The sequence below is a fragment of the Dipteris shenzhenensis genome, chromosome 25 (assembly GCF_047967505.1).
Source record: "Dipteris shenzhenensis isolate YYH24624 ecotype China chromosome 25, Dip_SZ_1.0, whole genome shotgun sequence".
Taxonomy (NCBI): Eukaryota; Viridiplantae; Streptophyta; class Polypodiopsida; order Gleicheniales; family Dipteridaceae; genus Dipteris; species Dipteris shenzhenensis.
Genome location: NC_141620.1, coordinates 35,579,648 through 35,590,269, shown reverse-complemented (window position 1 = coordinate 35,590,269; position 10,622 = coordinate 35,579,648).

The following is a 10,622-nucleotide window of genomic DNA, read 5'->3' as shown; positions in this document are numbered from 1 at the left end:
AAGCTTCTTTGTTTGAAAGGGAATTCAAGGATTGCCCTTATGAGGTTGTAAGCTTCTTTTTCATTCATAGCAAACTAATAACTAATTTGAAATGGCTACAAACTTTGGGCTTTTACTGACTTATTCATCAGCCCTTTGAGGTATAGTAATGTAATTACAATCTTGCTTGAGATGCCACTGCAAAGAAATTGACACAACATGTTCTTGAAAGGGAATATTCGAGCATCGTGCATGCTTATGAGCTTTGTCAGATGCAATTTCATTCATGGCAACTTAATTCTAATCTTGCCATCAGAAAGGAATGACAGTGCAAGGATAGTATGACCTTTTTATGCTTAGATTTTGGAATCCTTTATTGTAAGAGTTATGGAAAATGAATGTAAGGATCATATGTGAGTTGGACTGAGATCGAATAGGTCTGGATTTGAAGGTTTTATCTACAGTATAGGAGTGTAGAGAGGTCACTTGCAACTCATTTTTTCTCTTCCATACCATTGTCTAACAAATGAGTGATATCTATGGCAAATCATATGTGGGTTCAAATGAAATTGAATCTACTTGTTAAGAGTCTCCAATCCTCTATCTTTGTTGTATTTGATATTCACCCTCTCGAGTTGGAGATTGATGATTTCTAACTCTCTATACCCTCCAGTCTGTACATCTCCTTGAACTACCAACACGTGATGATCTTTGTTTTGATAAATGGGATCCTAAATTGTGCTACAAATAAGTATATTCTCTATGTGAATTGGCGATTTGCATGAGGAGACTACCAAGTTGAATTCAAAAACCTAGGAAGCCCTTGCAAGGAGATCAAAGAAGACCTCCCTTTTTTAACAATGTAAGACGGTGACAAAGCACTTTGCTAAGAATTGATTGTTGTAGATTTAAAAATTGAGGGTGAGTTCTCAATTGTAAGGTGATATCATGTTTATAGTATGGCTATGAGCTACATTGAAAACCCTTCCTGAGTGAAAATTATTAAGGAACTTAAATGTAGGGGTAACACAAGTTACCCTTTTTAAAAGCAAGATGATTATCTATTTAGTGATAGTGCACTATGATATCTAGAGTAGAGATGACATAATATCTTCAATGTGACTTGGATAAACCTATTGTCAAATGCATGCGAAGGTAGGTATGCTATTGACTATTCTTGTGGTCATACTTTTTACCGGCTGAAAAAGAGTTGGAAAGATTGCTTTTCTTTGATGTCAGTAGACAAAGATTGCTAGTAATCAAAACATGAAATCTATGCATTGGTAGGCTTTATAATGAAAGCCCTTATTAGAATAGAAAGCCGTAAGATTAAAGCTTATTAAAAGCCTTAAGATTAAAGCTTGGTAGGATGATAATGCATATCAAATTAGGACACATTAGCCATACCTACCGCATCGTGTGTATGGGTATGATTGATATCTTTTAATCTTGAATCTTATATGGTGTATGCCAATGTTTAAGAGCTCGATAAAGAAGGTTGATTTTTCAACTTTGTCAAAATGCACCTTCTTTTAAGAGATTATCAAGGGAAAAAATATAAGTTATTTCAACTTTGTCAATGTACCTTCTTTTTGGAGGTGCTCGGATAGATATTTTTACCCTTCGTGTGTGGAAAAATATCTTTTGATTGTGGATGAACACTGTGAAGATTGTGGGAGAGAGGGAAGGAGTCTCACTTGCGGCTTTCTCACATGCACAATGGGGGAATACACACAAAGGTGGAGGCTGAAAACAGTTTTCCTCTTCTTAGTTGTGAAAGCCAAAAGAACTCTAGTACAAAGAAAATAGAAGAACTCTATATGTGGGTCTCAAAACCAAACTCAACTAACTAAGGTGGCATACTAACTGAGCCACGAACTAGTGTAGATAAGGATAGCTGTCATCCAGCTATTATTCGTGGGCAGTGTACCAACCGCATCTTCAGCTAACAAGTCGGTGACATAAATACACAACGGTCACCCTGGCATATCGCGAGTGGAGCTCGCGAGTGGAGCTCGATATCTCAACACTCTCCCTCGAGCTCAATCCCAATTCCTGCACACCAAGCAGGTCTCTGAACTTACGCAGCTTCTCTGTGCCCAATGCTTTCGTGAATATGTCAGCTACCTGATCCTCTGTGCTGACATAAACTAGATCAATAAGACCTAGTAAAACCTTCTCCCGCACATAGTGATAATGCACCTCAATGTGCTTTGTTCTAGTGTGAAAGACTGGGTTCTTTGCCAAGTGTATGCTGCTCATGTTGTCACAATAAATGACAACTGGTCCATCTGTAGACTGATGCATATCATAGAGTAGCTTGTGCAACTAAGCTACCTCACATGCAGCCATTGCTGCACCCCTGTACTCAGCCTCTGTGCTCGACAAGGTAACTGTAGGCTGTTTCTTGTTGCTCCAAGTGACTGCAACACTCCCAAAAGAGAACACATACCCACTGGTAGATCATCTATCAGAAATACTACCAGCCCAATCAGCATCAGTGTATCCATGCAACTGTATCTGAATCCCAGTCTCATAAAATAGTCCATACTGCAATGTGGACTTCACATACCTGAGTATGCGTCTAGCCGCATCCAAATGCGATTTTCTTGGAGCCTGCATAAACTGACTTACCAACCCAACAGCATAGCTCAAATCTGGCCTGGTAATAGTCATGTAAATCAAACTTCCTACTATGCGTCTGTACATAGTAGGGTCTTCCAGAAGCTCACCTGCATCTGCACTCAGCTTCACATTCTGCTCCAAAGGAACTGAAATAGGCTTACGGCCTGTCATCCCATATTTGGACAGCATGTCCAATCCATACTGCCTCTGCAAGAGCTGTATCCCACTTGGTGATCTAATCACCTCAATGCCCAAGAAATAACGCAGGTCTCCCAAATCCTTCATCTCAAACTTCTGCCTCAATAGTATTTTCACATGAAGGATATCTTCATCACTATCACCTGTGATGATCAAATCATCAACATAAATGACCAGCAGCATAATCCCTTTCTCTGTTTTTCTCACATAGAGTGAGAAATCTGCCTTGGAAATCTGAAAGCCAATAGTGACAAGATACTGTCCTATCTTGTCAGACCATGCTCTAGTGCTTGCTTCAAGCCATACAAGGCTTTCTTCAACCTCCTGCAAACAAACTCGGGATGAATAGCATGAACATAACCTGTGGCTGCTCCATAAAGACCTCTTCTTGCAAATCACCATGCAAGAAGGCATTCTTTACATCCATCTGATGTAAAGACCATCCCTTTGATGCAGCCATAGCAATGGCTGCTCTTACAGTTGCCATCCTTGCAACCGGGCTGAAAGTTTCTTCATAATCAATGCCATATGTCTGTGCATACCCCTTAACAACTAATCTTGCCTTGTATCTATTCACAGAACCATCTGCATTGTGCTTGATCTTATAAACCCACTTACAACTAATTGCATTCTTGCCTTTAGGCAAAGGCACCAATTCCCATGTAGCATTAGCATCCAAGGCATCCATTTCTTCATCCATGGCTTTCTCCCATTTTTCATTTCCCATGGCTTGCTCAAAAGAAGTGGGTTCTGGTTCCTGTATCACTTTGACCATATAGGCATAGTGAATGGCTGTAAATCCATCATATTTCAGCCTATCCACAGGATACCTAACCCTGGTAGACCTGCGCAAAATAGGCTCACTTCCAGGTGCTCTCAAAACATCCCTGGTCTTCCTTACTCCAGGTGTAACAACAGAAGGAATACCCAACTCATCATCAATGCTCTGTTCTGAGCCATTGGATTCACCATCCACACAAGAGTGACCTGCATTCACATCATACATGGGCTGATCTACCTTCTCTTTTCCTTTTCATGATACCTGCGTACCACTCTCTGCATTGCTTTGAGGGGATTCTCCTGATCTCAATCTGCCTGTCCATGGCGAAGTATGTGAACCACTGGTACAGGACACTCTAGGTCCACTGATATTTTGTGATTGCTGCTGTGCATTTTGTGCAGCATTACCATTTTGTGCATCTACATCAATCATCACATTTACTGGTTTATACCAGCTGCTCATCTCATCAAAAACATCTCTGCTCACTGTGAACTTACGTGTAGAAGGGTTATAGCATCTATACCCTTTCTGCTGCAGAGAATAACCAATAAAGACGCACTTCTCAGCTTTTGGATCCAACTTGGACCTCAACTCATCTGACACATGGACATAGGCAATGCAATCAAAAATCTTCAAATGAGAAATATCTGGTTTTCTACCAGTATACATCTCCTCTAGCGTCATGCCATGTATTGCTGCAGTGGGATTCCTATACATTATATAGACTGCTGTAGCAACTGCTTCAGCCCAATAATAATCTGGTAGATCTTTTTCATTTAGCATAGCCCGAGACACCTCTCCAATATGCCTGTTTTTTCTTTTTGCAATTCTATTTTGCTGTGGGGTATGACTGCATGAATATTGTTGCTTTATACCATGCTCCTGCAAGAACCTTGCAAACTCATTTGAGAGGTACTCTCCCCCTCCATCTGACCTTAGGCATTTTATTTGCAGGCCTGTTTCTTTTTCAACCATAGCTTTGAAAGCTTTGAAGTGCCCAAACACTTCACTTTTCTTTTTCATAAAATACACCCACAGTTTTCTGCTGAAGTTATCAATAAATGTGAGAAAATAGTGACAGCCTCCAATAGATGCAGCTTTTGTAGTCCACACATCAGAGTGGATTAATTCCAATGGCTTTTTACTCTCTTGAACATGCCTAGGAAAAAAGGTTTCCTTGCCTGTTTCCCAAATTGACAGGCTTCACAAACCTTGTGCATTTCTGCAACCTTGAATTTTGGCAATCCTGCAACAATATTTTGGGCTTGCATTGATTTAAGTCGCTGTATATTAACATGACCAATGCGTTTGTGCCAGATATCAATATCTGCAACTACACCGGTCCCATGTGCAAACATTGCTGCACTCAATTCAGGCATGTCTGCATCCAACGTAAACATCGTGCCCTTCTTCTTTCCTTTTGCTATCAAGCGACCATTATTTTTCATATCCTCAACAAAGCATCCATGAGGATTAAATCTAACCTACAAGCCCTGCTCAACCATCTGACCAACAGAAACCAGGTTCTTGGTGATGTTCGGGACATGAAATACATCAGACAAGTATTTCTTTTTCCCATCCTGCATAGACAAAGGAATTTTGCCAATCTGCACAATAGGATGTGCAGTATCATCACTAGTCTCCACAAATCCTGGCTTTTTCATTTTCCTTGCATCTTGCATCCATTCTGCATGACCTGTCATGTGGTTTGATGCACCTGAGTCAACATACCACACATCATTTTGTTCTTCTCTGCACTTGTCACAGAATTAGTCATATGCTGCACCATAAATAGATGCTCATTTCTGTCATCACCCTGCCTGCTAGAAGATGCATAATTGCCTTGCTGCAATTTTCCATTCATAATGTCATTCTACTTTTTGTAGCAGTCCTTAGCCATATGACCCATTTTGCCACAATAGTAGCATTCAACATTGCTGTTTGCATTTTGGCTTCTCTGCCATCCACCACGGCCTCTTTGGCTCCCCCTACCTCTAGAGTTACCACGTCCTCCTGCATAGGACTGGTTTTCTTGCGTTTGCTGCATATTCTGATTTCTACCACGGCCTGCAGATCGGCCTCCTCTACCTCTACCTCTGCCAGCATTTGAGTAGAAGACAGTTTCTTTTGAAGTTCCTGCTGAAGAAGATGCACCCCCATTTCTCTGCTCTTCAGAAATTAGAAGAGCAATCAACTCCTCAAAATCTGGAAATTTTTCGCGGACTGCAATGGATGTCCGGAACTGTGCATCCTTTCCTAGACCATTCAAGGTCACAGAAACCAAATCGTCATCATCCACTGGCGACCCAATGGAAGCAAGTGCATCTGCAATTTTCTTCACTTTCATGTGGTAGTCATTTATGCTCAAATTTTCTCTCTGCACATTGTGCAACTCATGTTTGAGTTGCATTTTCCTGGCTTGCGTATTTGTGCTGTACATTTTTGCCAAAGTATCCCATGCCTCCTTTGGCATACTTGCATCCTGAATATGCACAATCATGGAGTCCGAAATACTGATAGACAGCCAGTACATAACTCCTGGCTCTCTCATGCCATCCTTTGAATGCCTGCATTTCCTGTTGACTGGGAACATTAGGAAGAACAGGTTCTTCTTCATTGTCAAGAAATTCGTCATTCTAAACTTCCATGCCTGGAAGTTGTTCTTGTCAAGCTTTTCAGTAACAATCTGTGAAAGAGAATCAGATGCCATTACAAAACACTGCAAAATATTCTGTCACTGCAAAAAACACAGCTTATGCCTCACACGGGCAGATCTGCAAAACTGACAAAGTGGTATTTCACCACACAGTCACTTCCTAGTGACGATTTTACATCAACAGGCAACAGGCACGAATCTGCAACTCCCAATATCTCTGCACACAGGCATACGATGCAATTTCTGCGGCACCTTTCCACCGACTAGCCGCGCAGTGGTCGCACAGCAAAAAACAGGGCCTTTTTCTGTGTGCTTGCGAAGAACTTTCGCCTTCAAAACGGGCCCCGAAACAACCTCAAATCAGAAATAGTGCTCTCGCCACACCACGAAGGGCGTCTCAAAGTGTACTCCTGCACTTCTGGCTATGCTACCTGCAGAGATTTGCTCCCAAACTCGAAATAGGAAAGCAACACTCGTCCTCTTACCAGGACACCACGAACTTGGCTTGCTTTCTTGAGCTCCTTACCACGAACAAGGCTCTGATACCATGTGAAGATTGTGGGAGAGAGGGAAGGAGTCTCACTTGCGGCTTTCTCACATGCACAATGGGGGAATACACACAAAGGTGGAGGCTGAAAACAGTTTTTCTCTTCTTAGTTGTGAAAGCCAAAAGAACTCTAGTACAAAGAAAATAGAAGAACCCTATATGTGGGTCTCAAAACCAAACTCAACTAACTAAGGTGGCATACTAACTAAGCCACGAACTAGTGTAGATAAGGATAGCTGTCATCCAGCTATTATTCGTGGGCGGTGTACCAACCGCATCTCCAGCTAACAAGTCGGTGACATAAATACACCAACGGTCACCTGGCATATCGCGAGTGGAGCTCGATATCTCAACAGGCACATGCCAAAGGGTTTGTGCACCTTGTATCCCTATATAGAGCTACACTTAGGTCAAAATGGTTAATGACAACAAATCACTAGAAGATTGATGCAGCTACGAGTATTCCTATATAGAGCTGCAATTTATGAAAATAGCTAATGATTGCAAGTAGGAAGATGTGTAACTTTCGAGCAAGATGAGATTTGCTATATGTCCTCATCTAGTTGTGTTTGGCATAGGCTTTGCACAAATTTCTCCCTTTATGACTACACTAGACTAAGAAGATTAGAGTGGAAGCACTCCATATTCTCACTCCAAGAACCCTTTGAATCTTCCTTTATTTCACATTTTCCTACTTTATCAATGTTGCTTGGAAACATGGGGTTTAGTAGTTATCTGTTTTCATATTGATGGTTTTCTTGGTGGATACACCCCCTCTCCCCCCTTAGCTTCCTACTCATCTTTATAAGTCTTCGTTGGTTTGTAGTGTGGAGCTCCTCAGCTTCCCATGTATTGGTTGTAGGCATATTAATTTGCACTAAACATGTGGTCCAGAAAACTGCGAACTAGTAATGCTTGTTAGATGTATTTTAAACCATCCAACACTTAATTGTGAAATTTGAATGTATTTGCTCCCTCCAATTCAAAGTCTCAAACATTAGCTTTCAGATATGTAAGAACATGGACACATGCTCCATCCCTCTCTCGTGCATGCATGCACACGCATGCAAGCACAAGTCTCTCTCCTTGCAGTTGTAGGAAACGAAGATTAGGAGCCTTGTGGAGAAGCTCTTTCTACTCCTCGTGGTCATCATCGTCATCCTCCTTTGCCCCCCATCCTAACCCCTCTCTCTCTCTCTCTCTCTCTCTCTCTCTCTCTCTCTCTCTCTCTCTCAGAGTATCGTGGGTATGATGTAGCTTACCTAGCGGATATGGTTGGTACGAAGAATGGTGTTGTATTCAAAAAGTCGATATAATTGGCAGCTTCTTTTGGTTTGATCCTTTTTGTAATTACCTTTAATTTTCAACCCTAATACTTTACATCTGGTGCCTTGTAAAAGAATTTTCAAAATGCAAGAAACTTATGTATTATGCAATTGATTTTAAAAAAAATGCCCTATCGTGGGCCTTCAAAATTATCTACTTGAAGATGCTCCTCTATTTAATCATGGGATAAAGTTTGATCTACCTACTTTGCGGTGCCCTTACTAATTAATGCTATTTAGTTAACTATTTAGCTACTCCCTACTCTCCTTTGCCGCGACTACTCTATCTACCTCTATGCGCTACCTTTACTCCCTCTCTTCCTAAGCTTTGCCTCTACTCCATCCCCCTCTAAGCTCAACTTACAATTTAGGCTACGTCTACGTGATGGCGTCAACTCAGGTGCATGCCTTTGATCTTTCATTTCGGTCGCCTGCGTTATTACCATGCTCTATCTCTCGCACCATATTTACTCGTTGTTTTTGGCATTGTCCCTTGATACATATGGTACTAACACCTTGATGCGCTGTATGCTTGACGCCTGTAGATGTTGGCATATTGTGTTTAAGGTATTTCCTCAGTGGTTTGTCCGCGCTGCGTTTCTCTTTTCTTCCATTTGGAGTATGGCATGTTTTTTGTGAATGTTTCTTCTTTGTGTCATCGTGTGCCCACAGCCCAACTGTATTACATGTTTACGTGTACTTATGATTGTTCGTTGCTTGCTCTCACGTCGTGAGGAGTGACGATGATGAGTGTAGCTTGCTGACCTTACCTGCTGCCGCAAACCTATTTACTACGTGCTTCTCTCTTACATAGTGTTTGATTGTTGTTTAATTATTTTGCTTACCTCTGTGTTGTTTGTCTCGCTGGCTGCAAGTTTAGCTTGCGTTGCTTTGAGAGGACATTAGCATGAGTTACGTCGCTCACTACCCTTACCTCACTAGTTCTCTGTTCCTGGCTCCAGTAGCTTGTGCGACGTGTCTCCATGTACCTTATGCATGCTTCATAATTTCTTACTATCCATACCCTTTCTATACTTACCTTTGTACTAACTTTACACACTAACCCTATACTAACTTTTTTTCCTTATTAGGCAATCCTACATGATTAGAGAGAGAGAGAAGCACATACAAATCCCATTTAGGTAACAAAAGGAAGAATAAAAACCAATCCACCCCTTAAAAGCGTAATCATCAACTCACATAGTAAAAAGATTAATCCTAAACTCATTAACGAGATTAACCATCAACTCCTTAATTATAATTTTGAACAAGCAACTACAAAGAGATAGAATTGATAAATATAAATATAAACATAACCTTCCACACCCTTGGCATGTGATCTCTTTTACATTATTAATCACATATGGGTATGAGACCCACTTCTTTTACATGGTGCACTCTTCTTATTTCCTAAGAACTCCATAATATCTGATTCACAAATAACTCTCAAAGTCATACCAAGGTATTTATGATTCATACACAGTTACAATGATCCGTTCCACTCATCCTCTCAACCCTTTACACTATGTTAGAAAATAAAAATAAATTGACATCCATTAGGCTACCACTTGATCGTCACCCTCTTAACACACACATCGTGCACCCGCACGCGCACACACACACACACACACACAAAATTACATACATGCATATCGTGTATATATGTATGTATCTGTGTGTGTGTGTGTGTGTGTGTGTGTAAGAGAGAGAGAGAGAGAGAGAGAGAGAGAGAGAGAGAGAGGGAGAAATATGATATATTTTATTTGGTATATCGCTTTTAAGTATGTTTGATAAGAGGGTGATGATCAAAGTGGTAGCCTAGTGGCACCTTCTATTTGTTTTCTAAGATACTATAAGGGATTAACAGGATGAGTGGAATGAATAATTGTAACTGTGTATGAATCATAAATAGCTTGGTATGAGATGAGAGTTGTTCCATTTTGTAATACATGTCCCTCCAATATGCTTTCATTTAATCTTTCCTGGAGCTGCTCTCTATCCAATCTGAATCCTAGGCATTTTGTATGACTTTCAAGATTTTGTGTAGCCCCCTTAACATCATAATGGCTTTCACTATTCTTTTGTAGCTGGTTTATCATGCTATCTTTTTCAATGTTCAATGTGTTTTGTACACTGCAAATCAGTTTGACGCGGGACCCTCTTCCCTCTTCATATTTTCAAGAGTTGTTTCCATGGACTTAAGCTCCCTTTTTGCACTCTTTGCATCCATTTTAGTGTCCATCTCTTGCTTTAGGCAGCTTATGCACTCCTCTACTTCTTGTCTTCTCTGCCTCTCCTCCATAGCCAAGTTTTCATCTTCCTTTTCCTTTTCCTCAACTGCCTTAGTTTGCTATCATGCTTGCAATCCCCTTGTGTGTGTACCTTGGATTGTGCCTAGTCTACCTTGGCTTCAGCATCCTCCTTGAGATGTCGCTTAAAATACCGCATTGAGTGTGCTTCATGTTGCAAACATCTTGCACACACATATGCCACCCATGTACATTCATACTT